Source organism: Bubalus bubalis, chromosome 7, assembly GCF_019923935.1.
Source record: "Bubalus bubalis isolate 160015118507 breed Murrah chromosome 7, NDDB_SH_1, whole genome shotgun sequence".
NCBI lineage: Eukaryota > Metazoa > Chordata > Mammalia > Artiodactyla > Bovidae > Bubalus > Bubalus bubalis.
The window spans coordinates 60,533,667-60,546,115 of NC_059163.1; the positions used below are offsets into that span (position 1 = coordinate 60,533,667).

The 12,449-nt window shown below is 40.9% G+C and overlaps 1 protein-coding gene and 1 long non-coding RNA gene across 7 annotated transcripts in view; one reads left to right on the forward strand and one right to left on the reverse strand.

Moving 5' to 3' along the window:
• The window catches only part of NWD2 (NACHT and WD repeat domain containing 2), a 251,527-nt gene that overhangs the window by 26,560 nt on the left and 212,518 nt on the right, over positions 1-12,449 (reverse strand). The window lies entirely within an intron of this gene.
• The window catches only part of LOC123334436, a 34,446-nt gene continuing 29,426 nt past the window's right edge, over positions 7,430-12,449 (forward strand). For 3 of the 5 annotated variants that reach the window (XR_006552290.2, XR_006552289.2, XR_006552286.2), the window contains exon 1: positions 7,617-7,790. This is a non-coding gene — a long non-coding RNA (uncharacterized LOC123334436). Of the gene's footprint in view, positions 7,582-7,609; positions 7,791-12,449 lie in introns of those variants that run through there. The other 2 variants (XR_006552287.2, XR_006641280.1) reach the window with 2 other exon arrangements.

Genomic DNA, 12,449 nt, shown 5'->3' on the forward strand with positions numbered 1-12,449 from the left:
CTGGGGAGGCCTTACAAATAGCTGTGAAAAGAAAAGAAGCAAAAAGCAAAGGAGAAAAGGAAAGATATAAGCATCTGAATGCAGAGTTCCAAAGAATAGCAAGAAGAGATAAGAAAGCCTTCCTCAGCAATCAATGCAAAGAAATAGAGGAAAACAACAGAATGGGAAAGACTAGAGATCTCTTCAAGAAAATTAGAACACTTCATGCAAAGATGGGCTCGATAAAGGACATAAATGGTATGGACCTAATAGAAGCAGAAGATATTAAGAAGACGTGGCAAGAATACACAGAAGAACTGTACAAAAAAGACCTTCACAACCCAGATAATCACGATGGTGTGATCACTGACCTTGAGCCAGACATCCTGGAATGTGAAGTCAAGTGGGCCTTAGAAAGCATCACTATGAACAAAGCTAGTGGAGGTGATGGAATTCCAGTTGAGCTCTTTCAAATCCTGAAAGATGATGCTGTGAAAGTGCTGCACTCAATATGCCAGCACATTTGGAAAACTCAGCAGTGGCCACAGGACTGGAAAAGGGCAGTTTTCATTCCAGTCCCAAAGAAAGGCAATGCCAAAGAATGCTCAAACTACTGCACAATTGCATTCATCTCACACGCTAGTAAAGTAATGCTCAAAATTCTCCAAGCCAGGCTTCAGCAATATGTGAACCGTGAACTTCCTGATGTTCAAGCTGGTTTTAGAAAAGGCAGAGGAACCAGAGATCAAATTGCCAACATCCACTGGATCATCGAAAAAGCAAGAGAGTTCCAGAAAAACATCTATTTCTGCTTTCTTGACTATGCCAAAGCCTTTGACTGTGTGGATCACAATAAACTGTGGAAAATTCTGAAAGAGATGGGAATACCAGACCACTTGACCTGCCTCTTGAGAAATTTGTATGCAGGTCAGGAAGCAACAGTTAGAACTGGACATGGAACAACAGACTGGTTCCAAATAGGAAAAGGAGTACGTCAAGGTTGTATATTGTCACCCTGCTTATTTAACTTATATGCAGAGTACATCATGAGAAATGCTGGACTGGAAGAAGCACAAGCTGGAATCAAGATTGCCGGGAGAAATATCAATAGCCTCAGATATGCAGATGACACCACCCTTATGGTAGAAAGTGAAGAGGAACTACAAAGCCTCTTGATGAAAGTGAAAGTGGAGAGTGAAAAAGTTGGCTTAAAGCTCAACATTCAGAAAATGAAGATCATGGCATCTGGTCCCATCACTTCATGGGAAATAGATGGGGAAACAGTGGAAACAGTGTCAGACTTTATTTTTTTGGGCTCCAAAATCACTGCAGATGGTGACTGCAGCCATGAAATTAAAAGACGCTTACTCCTTGGAAGGAAGGTTATGTATGACCAACCTAGACAGCATATTAAAAAGCAGAGACATTACTTTGCCAACAAAGGTCCGTCTAGTCAAGGCTATGGTTTTTCCTGTGGTCATGTATGGATGTGAGAGTTGGACTGTGAAGAAGGCTGAGTGCCGAAGAATTGATGCTTTTGAACTGTGGTGTTAGAGAAGACTCTTGAGAGTCCCTTGGACTGCAAGGAGATCCAACCAGTCCATTCTGAAGGAGATCAGCCCTGGGATTTCTTTGGAGGGAATGATGCTGAAGCCGAAACTCCAGTACTTTGGCCACCTCATGCGAAGAGCAGACTCATTGGAAAAGACTCTGATGCTGGGAGGGATTGAGGGCAGGAGGAGAAGGGGATGAGAGGGTGAGATGGCCGGATGGCATCACTGACTCGATGGACGTGAGTCTGGGTGAACTCTGGGAGTTGGTGATGGACAGGGAGGCCTGGCGTGCCTCGATTCATGGGGTTGCCAAGAGTCGGACACGACTGTGTGACTGAACTGAACTGAACTGATACTTGATATTGCATTGAGGTCCATATATATTAGTTATATCATTGCTCAGTCTGCCTTCATGACCCTGAATTAAAGAAATGCATATGGCTGAAATAATTTTCAACTTTTCATTGAGTGGTTTGAATATTCTGTCAATATACACATGAACATAAGTATATGGGATTTCTCCTGAGTCTGGAAATTCATAATTGCCTCTCCCATTCACCTAATCAAATGGCCCATCTTGAAACACTGAAGATGTCTAATGTTAGTTAGGTAGGAAGCAGCAATCCAAATGAGTGCTTAAATACAATCTGGGAGTTAAGCCCCAATGATTGAAAAGTCTAAGAAAAACTTCTAGTGTAGTTTCTGTATATAAAATTCTAGAATAAGAAATACTTCTAGAGGCTTTGGAACTAGATAGAAGTGTTTGTACAATATTGTAAATGTACTAATGCCACAGAATTGCTCACTTTACAGTGGTTAATTCTATGTGATATGAATTTCACCTCAATTTTTTTTGAAAAGAAATAGTTTTTGAGCTATTGATTTCCTTGCAACTGAGAACTTAAGTGTAAAAGGACTCTCTACTCTTTGTATCATCTTTTCCTTCCTTATGCTGATATGGATATGTCTAAGCCACTGCTTTCAAAGGCTTAGGGATAACATTTTCTTTCCCCTCAATTGATTTTTCTTTTCCTTTGCACAAGCATTGATTTTTTTTGGTTTGTCCTTGTCCTCTCCCATCCCCCGCCCCAAGTTCTTTCTGTGCGGTTAGTTCTGCCTGGGTGTGCAATTGAGAATCTTTGAAGTCTGAGTCTGATGCCATGCAGTTTTTCTTGCAGCAAACAGAAGAGAGAGGTTGATGTATTCTCCATAGTGTTGGCGAGCTCAGTATGTCTTTGCTTTTTCTCTGTTGTGGGATATCAGGAAAGACTGGTGAGGACAGTCTTTCTAGGGTTATGGAAGCTAGGCTTCAAAGGCAGGTGGGCAATTGCTCCCTGGGCTACTGTTGATGAGCCATCATTCATGGGAAAGCTGCAAGAGAAAGGCGGGATTCCATCACCTGCGTCCCCCCCGCCCCCGATGCCATAACAAACCGAAGTACATACTCTTCAAATGCCCCATTCCCTTCAACCCAGTCACTAATGCAAGGTAGGTGGAACTATTCCTTCCTTTCTTTAAGCTTCTCTATTATTTCTTAAGGGGCTTTCCTGGTAGTTCAGCTGGTAAAGAATCTGCTGAAATGCAGGAGACCCTGGTTCAATTCCTGTGTTGGGAAGATCCCCTGTAGAAGGGATAAAATTCACTTTAATATATACAATTTGCTGTTGCACTTGATTTCATTTAATGTTCATGATTCTGTGAAATAGGGAGTTGCAGCAGAGGACACCAAAGCTCACAGACCTCCCCTGGCTTGTCCAAACCACCTCTCTAAGAAGATGTGGAGATACTAACGCTTGAGTATAGGGCTTTCAGTAGTCTCACTCTTTCTACTTCATCAAGTTATATGGTGCTGTGCTCCCTCCTGAGAGTGCCTGCAGATGGCTTACATCCTTGTGATGACTGTTCTAGTCAGGCCGTCATGCACGTCTGTGCAAGCATGCACTGCACGCTTCCAGGGGCCACTGTTCACAAGGACTGCAGGATGTTCAGTGTTACGGCCTTGGGTATTGCATTCGATTTATCTGCCATTGGGTGGAGAGACGAAGATGATTGTGATGTAGTCCTTGGAGCTCATAGCCAACATTTATAGTCAGTCCTCTTGCCGAATGAGATAACCAAACCATTCCAAGAATCATCTGAACCTGCTTCACACACTTGATGCTATTTTCTCAATGTTTTTCCAAAGTCAAGAAACACCTTCACAACTGACTTATATTTTCTAAATATAAACATAAGGTAATTTAGTTAGCAGTGGATTGCAACTCAATTACTCATACTTTGTGTCCTGTGTCACAGGGAATGAAAGAAACTGGAGAAAGGGGGATATGATGCTTGATTTTATGTATCACTTTGACCACGGGGTGCCCAGATATTTGGCAGAACATTATTTGGGGTGTGTCTGTGAGAGTGTTTCTAGAAGAGATTAGCATTTGAATCAGCAGACTGAGTGAAGTGTTAATAGACTGCCTTCTCGAGTATGAGTGGACATCATCCAGTTCATTGAGGGTCTGAATAGAATAAAAAGATGGAAGAAGGAAAAAGTCCATTTCTGTTTGACTGTGTTGAGCTGGGGCATTGGTCTTTTCCAGCACTTGGACTGGGACTTCTACCACAGGCATTGGTGGGTCTCAGGTTTTTGGACTCAGGCAGGAACTACATAACTGGTTTCCTGAGGCTCTAGCTTGCAGAGGGAAGATCATGGAAGCTCTTGGCCTCCATGATCATATGAGCTAATTTCTTATAACCATAAATATATATATACCCCTTTATATTATAATCTCCTATTGCTTATGTTTTTTCTGGAGAACTGTGACTAATACAGGGGATGAATTGGAAATAATAATGACAAATGACTAAAACATTATTTGTTAGGACTACATAATGTCCATACTAAGGATGATCTAGATAAGATCTTTGAGAAAGATATGTTTAGCACCAACAGACAAAAGGGTAATACCTTTAGATAACTGTTCATCTCTCAGTCATTAGAGATACACTCTTGTATTCCTGGTTGCCAAGATGGGATGTTAGCAGATATACTTAGCACATAATGTTTAGCATTTTTCATGCCATTCAATTATCCAGATACCCATGATGAAACTGTCAATGTATAATGACTATTTACATCTTGTATCTTTCTGGGCAAAAAATATCCATTCTCATAGTGAGTCTGTGTTTCATGTACCACAAACAAGAGTTTCTGAAATAGGATATATAGACACAGAGACATTAATGCATGCAAAAATATATTTTGAGGTTAGAAAAAGGCAAAATGTTAGGAGTAACCTTAGAAAGTCACTTAACCTCCTTGGGTCTCAGCTTTTACATCTGTTAAGTAGAGATAAAATTTTACCTTTGGTCATATATCTGCTCTGGTTTCTTTTGCAAATTGAATAGTTACTCCAGGTAAAAGCACTCTGTGAAATGTAAATACTTGGCAATATTTAAGACACCATTACTTTAAACAGTTTATAGAGAAACATACATACTCAGTGCACTCAAACATACATAGAGCAAAAACAAGACCAGGAGCTGACTGTGGCTCAGATCATGAACTCCTTATTGCCAAATTCAGACTGAAATTGAAGAAAGTAGGAAAAACCACTAGACCAGTCAGGTATGACCTAAATCAAATCCCTTATGATTATACAGTGGAAGTGAGAAATAGATTTAAGGGCCTAGATCTGATAGATAGAGTGCCTGATGAACTATGGAATGAGGTTCATGACATTGTACAGGAGACAGGGATCAAGGCGATCCCCGTGAAAAAGAAATGCAAAAAAGCAAAATGGCTGTCTGGGGAGGCCTTACAAATAGCTGTGAAAAGAAAAGAAGCAAAAAGCAAAGAAGCAAGCCTCTGAATGCAGAGTTCCAAAGAATAACAAGGAGAGATAAGAAAGCCTTCCTCAGGGATCAATGCAAAGAAATAGAGGAAAACAACAGAATGGGAAAGACTAGAGATCTCTTCAAGAAAATTAGAGATACCAAGGGAATATTTCATGCAAAGATGGGCTCGATAAAGGACAGAAATGGTATGGACCTAATAGAAGCAGAAGATATTAAGAAGACGTGGCAAGAATACACAGAAAAACTGTACAAAAAAGACCTTCATGACCCAGATAATCACGATGGTGTGTTCACTAACCTAGAGCCAGACATCCTGGAATGTGAAGTCAAGTGGGCCTTAGAAAGCATCACTATGAACAAAGCTAGTGGAGGTGATGGAATTCCAGTGGAGCTCTTTCAGATCCTGAAAGATGATGCTGTGAAAGTGCTACACTCAATATGCCAGCACATTTGGAAAACTCACCAGTGGCCACAGGACTGGAAAAGGTCAGTTTTCATTCCAATCCCAAAGAAAGGCAATGCCAAAGAATGCTCAAACTACTGCACAATTGCACTCATCTCACATGCTAGTAAAGTAATGCTCAAAATTCTCCAAGCCAGGCTTCAGCAATATGTGAACCGTGAACTTCCTGATGTTCAAGCTGGTTTTAGAAAAGGCAGAGGAACCAGAGATCAAATTGCCAACATCCGCTGGATCATGGAAAAAACAAGAGAGTTCCAGAAAAACATCTATTTCTGCTTTATTGACTATGCCAAAGCCTTTGACTGTGTGGATCACAATAAACTGTGGAAAATTCTGAAAGAGATGGGAATACCAGACCACCTGACCTGCCTCTTGAGAAATTTGTATGCAGGTCAGGAAGCAACAGTTAGAACTGGACATGGAACAATAGACTGGTTCCAAATAGGAAAAGGAGTACGTCAAGGCTGTATATCGTCACCCTGCTTATTTAACTTATATACAGAGTACATCATGAGAAACGCTGGACTGGAAGAAACACAAGCTGGAATCAAGATTGCCAGGAGAAATATCAATAACCTCAGATATGCAGATGACACCACCCTTATGGCAGAAAGTGAAGAGGAATTACAAAGCCTCTTGATGAAAGTGAAAGTGGAGAGTGAAAAAGTTGGCTTAAAGCTCAACATTCAGAAAATGAAGATCATGGCATCCGGTCCCATCACTTCATGGGAAATAGATGGGGAAACAGTGGAAACAGTGTCCGACTTTATTTTTTGGGGCTCGAAAATCACTGCAGATGGTGACTGCAGCCATGAAATTAAAAGACGCTTACTCCTTGGAAGGAAAGTTATGACCAACCTAGACAGCATATTAAAAAGCAGAGACATTACTTTGCCAACAAAGGTCCGTCTAGTCAAGGCTATGGTTTTTCCTGTGGTCATGTATGGATGTGAGAGTTGGACTGTGAAGAAGGCTGAGCATGGAAGAATTGATGCTTTTGAACTGTGGTGTTAGAGATGACTCTTGCGAGTCCCTTGGACTGCAAGGAGCTCCAACCAGTCCATTCTGAAGGAGATCAGCCCTGGGTGTTCTTTGGAAGGACTGATGCTAAAGCTGAAACTCCAGTACTTGAGTCACCTCATGCGAAGAGTTGACTCATTGGAAAAGACTCTGATGCTGGGAGGGATTGGGGGCAGGAGGAGAAGGGGACAACAGAGGATGAGATGGCTGGATGGCATCACTGACTCGATGGACGTGAGTCTGGGTGAACTCTGGGAGTTGGTGATGGACAGGGAGGCCTGGCGTGCTGCGACTCATGGGGTCGTGAAGAGTCGGACACGACTGAGCGACTGAACTGAACTGAACTGAACTGAATAGAAATATACACCTGGATAGATTGAGAAGGGAAAGAAACGTCTCTTGATTAAAGAAAGATAAACAGAAGATAGAAAGGAGGAAAAAATGGGTAAATGGTTGTTTACAGGTGGTGTGAAGGTGAGACAATACGTGGGGAGACAAGAACAAACTCCTCCACTCTTCAGGGTGGGGAAAAAGAGGCTTAAAAGAATGAACCTGGGTTAACCATGTCAGTGCCTAGAACAACAACAGATGTGTGGAATTAACTTTACAGAGAACACAGGCAGGCTTAGGGGGAGCTGACAATCCACATGCAAAATATAAATTAAAAAAAAAAATTGAAGACCTAACCTCCCATGTGAATGAGATAGGGTCTTTAAGGAGGTAATTAAGGTTATGTGAGGTCATAAAGGTAGAGCCTTAATCCACTCTGGTGCCCTTCTAAGACAAGGTAGTAACATTAAAACCCCTTTTTTTGTCGAACAGGAACACAGAGAGGAGGCAGCCATCTTCAAGCCAAGGAGAGCTTTATCATCACAGTCCCGCCATGCTGTACCTTGATCCAGACTTCCAAATTCCAGAACTGTGAGAAAGTAAGTTTCTGTTGTTTAAGCCACCCCTTCTCTGGTATTTTGTTATGGTAGTCTGAGCTAATATAAGCATAAAGATGAAAAAAAATGAAGCAGTTTTTGTTAACACAATATTCGGTATCATTGGCAATTCATCCTAAAATGTATTGAGAGGGCAAAGTTGTAGATTAAGTGATTTACCTAACAGAATAGCTAAGTTAATGCTATGATTTAGTTTTTTCGAGAGTCTCATCTCCTATAAAATTATAATTTACCTTTTTTTCTTAAAATTTATATTCATAGTTTAACTATGGTTATTAAATTTATACATTGAAACCCATCACTGAACTTAACTGATACAAATAATATTTACTTATATCCATGTAATTCTGCTACCTTTTACTTAGTGCCATGTGCTTTTCTCTGTAACAAAGTTTCATTACCTGAAAAATAACACAACTATTAAGTTCTGTGAAAAAATTTCAGTCTAAAATGGAACCAGAGGATATATATCCTTAGGAAAGCAAATCTTAAGGTCTGAGAGACTGATTTCTTGTAAAAGCCTGATTTATAGAAAACTGAAAATATTGGAATTTTCTTAAATTAATCAGGGATTGTCTCACATTAACCTCGGAAAATTAGGCTGATGGTTTCCAGAAGCATGAGCAAGAAGTGGCCAGGGTGGGGTTGGTCTCACAAAATAAGCTGAGTTGAGCTTTGTTTGTATGACTGGACTGGTTTTATCTGCTTGAGGAATTTTCAAAGTTGACTTCTGTTTATTTTTGACTTTAACAGACTCTCCCTGAACTCTCCCCTCTTTACATTTCCTGCCCATAAAGACAGCCTCCCTCAAAGGCTCATCAGACTCGCTACAGTTTGCATATTTCGAATTGCAGTTCTTCTGCTACTCCTGAATAAACTCAGCTTTTTGTAATTTCAAGCTTGCCTTATTTTACCCTTTTATTTAAGTTGACAATTCCTAAAAAACATTGGAACAGAGGAAACAGCCAAAAGGGTAAAAAGGGTTGGGCAGTAGTACCATGTAGGAGTTTGTAGTTAATTTAAATCAGTTCAAAGTTCAGGTTACAACCCTAACTGCAAACAGTTGCCTTATAAAACCAAGAACTGTGTAAAGATTACTGAGATTCTAAAATGCTAGAGAAAGAATTCATTGAGAATGTGAATACAGAAGAGCAGGGTTTTATTGTTGTTGTTTTGCTTGCTTGTTTTTTACAGGGGGTAGTGGGTAAAGAATCTGTCTGCAATTCAGGAGACTCTGGTTCAATTCCTGGGTTGGGAAGATCGGCTGGAGAAGGGATAGGCTACCCACTCCAGTATTCTTGGGCTTCTCTTGTAGCTCAGCTGGTAAAGAATCCGCCTGTAACGAGGGAGACCTGTGTTCAATCCCTGGATTGGAAAGATCCTCTGGAGTAAGGGAAAGGCTACCCACTCCAGTATTCTGGCCTGGAGAATCCCATGGACTGTATAGCCCATGGGGTCACAAACAGTTGGACAACGACTGAGTGACTTTCACTTCAGTGGGGAGAGAGTTTGGACATATTAGATGTGAGATGCTATTATTTAAGTGCTACTGTCTATGAAGCAATTAGAAATGGATCTATAAAGTCAAAAGAGCAATTTGGCTGGAAAGGTAATCCTGGAAATCATCATGCATTCATTCAACAAATATTTATTGGGCACTTGACTCACAGGGTGACTGATCATTTCGGTTTGCTCAGGATTATCCCAGTTTGAGGAGCTTCCCTCATGGCTCAGATGGTAAAGAATCTACCTGCAGTGCGGGAGACCTGGGTTCAATGCCTGGGTTGGGAAGATCCCCCAGAGGAGGGCATGGCAACCAACTCCAGTATTCTTGCCTAGAGAATTCCATGGACAGAGGAGCCTGGTGGTCTATGGTTCATGGAGTTGCAAAGAGTCAGACACAATTGAGTGACTAAGCACAGCACATCCCAGTTTGAGCAATGAACATCCCTGGAGCCCCCTTATTCCCAGGGAAGGCAGGAAGGTTGGTGATACTAACAAGACCATCATGGTCTCCCACTCCTTTTGGGCTTTCCTTCTGGGAGAACAGTCAGAGATCTGTATGCATTAAATAGTTCAAGAAGGAATTAGAGTGAAAAGAGCACAAGGTTGAGGATCACCAACCTTTGAGTGGGAACAGAAGCAGGAGGTGGAAGAGTAGAATGGTGTCATAAAAGAGCAGAGAGGAGAGAATGGAAATATTCAAAATTTTTGTACAGAGTTCTTATATAGCAATGGGAAAATGGACAAACACATCAACAGGTTCTTAGGAGCAGAAGAACCAATGCCAGTAAGCAAGAAAGATAGTAATAATACTTAACTCTATTAATACTCAGAGGATGGCAAATGAAAACACATATGATCAGATCTTTTTGCTTATCAAACAGAAAAAATAATACTTAGTGGTGTCCAGGCAATAAGCAAATGGGCACTCAAGACGAAGAGTGCCAGCAAAAGTAGGTAGAACTTTGCTGAGAATGTAATTTGGCAGTAGGTATAAAATTCCACTTTTAGAAATCCATCTTACTATATATATAAAGATTTGTGTACAAAGAAGTTCAGCAATTTTTAGCTTATATCTTTGCATTATTCCATAAGAGACTTAATTTATCAATTTTTAAAATCAGTGTTAATATAAACAAAACAGTAAAATCACCCACCATATTACTAATTTACATAATGGGGGAGACAGAATTCTGCTTAATTTTTAATATTCTAACTCTGAGAAACTGATAAATAGAGAAACATACAAAGCATAAAATAATTGCCCCCACAGCCTGGCTTGAAAATTCAACATTTGGTCATATTTTCAAGTGATTTTTAGAAAATTAGCAGACTCTTTTTTAGAAGTTTTAGACTTATAGAAAACTTAAGCAGAGAGTACTGAAGTTCCCACATATCACCCTTCTCCCCCAATTTTCCCTATTTTTAACATCTCCTATTGTATGGTACATTTGCTATAATTATGGGACCAATATTGGCACACTTTATGAGTTAAAACACAGTTTATTCAGATTTCCTTATTGATTAGTCACTACATCATGTCCGACTATTTGCGACCCCATGAACTGCAGCACACCAGGCTTTCCTGTCCTTCACTATCTCCCTGTGTTTGCTCAAACTCCTATCCATTGAGTCAATGATGCCATCCAGCCATCTCATCCCCTGACACCCCCTTCTCCAACCTGCCCTCAATCTTTCCCAGCATCAGGGTCTTTTTCAACGAGTCAGCTCTCCACATCAGGTGGCCAAAGTATTGGAGCTTAAGCATCAGTTCTTCGAGTGAATATTCAGAGTTGATTTTGTTTAGAATTGACTGGTTTGATCTCTTCCCAGTCCAACGGACTCTCAAGAGTCTTCTCCAGCACCACAATTCAAAAGCATCAATTCTTTGGTGCCCAGACTTCTTTATGGTCCAACTCTCACTTCTCTCATCAGATTTCTTTCAGTTCAGCTCAGTTCAGTCGCTAAGTCGTGTCCGACTCTTTGCAACCCCATGAATTGCAGCACACTGGGCCTCCCTGTCCATCACCAACTCCCAGAATTCACTCAAACTCATGTCCATCGAGTCGGTGATGCCATCCAACCATCTCATCCTCTGTCGTCCCCTTTTCCTCCTGCCCCCAATCCCTCCCAGCATCAGAGTCTTTTCCAATGAGTCAATTCTTCGCATGAGGTGGCCAAAGTACCGGAGTTTCAGCTTTAGCATCGTTCCTTCCAAACACCTGGGGCTGATCTCCTTTAGAATGGACTGGTTGGATCTCCTTGCAGTCCAAGTCAGATTTCTTTAGTTTTTACTTAATATTTTTCTTGTTCCAGGATGTCATATTACTTTTAGCTGTCATTTCTCCTTGAAAGTGAAAGTTGCTCAGTCGTGTCCAACTCTTTGTGACCCCAAGGACTGATTATACAGTCCATGGAATTCTCTAGGGCATAATACTGGAGTGGGTAGCCTTTCCCTTCTCCAGGGGATCTTCCCAACCCAGTGATCGAACCCAGGTCTCCTGCATTGCAGGTGGATTCTTTACCATCTCCTTAGGCTCCTGTTGAATGTGACACTTTCTTGTTGTTGTTCGGTCACTAAGTTGTGTGTGACTCTGTGACCCAATGGACTGTAGCATGACAGGCTTCCCTGTCCTTCACCATCTTCCTGGAATTTGCTCAAACTCATGTCCATTTCCTTAGGTTTTATTTTTGATTAATATTCCTCTAAATAATCAAGGTAATCACATATTTTGCAGGATGCCCACTACTGGAATTTACTTGATGTTTTTCTCCTTATTAGACTTGAATTATGGGTTCTGGGAAGAATTTTCCTCATAAAAATGGCACTTATGCTCATATTAATAGTAACCTTGGTCACCTGACTGAAGTGTTGGTTGGGTTCTCTACTGTAAAATTGCCCCCCAGGCCCAATATCATAGTGTACTCTCTGGAAGGAAGTCACTACGTGTAGCCCACTCTTAAGGGGTGGGAGTTGTACTCCCGTCCTTTAGGGTGGAGTATCTACATAATTTACATAATCTACCTAATTTGGACTTGTGCACAGAATTTATTAATTTTTCCAATTAAAAAAAGTTATATTTTAAATGTACACACTGCTTTACTTTTTTATTTATTAGTGGCTGTGCTCGGTCTTTG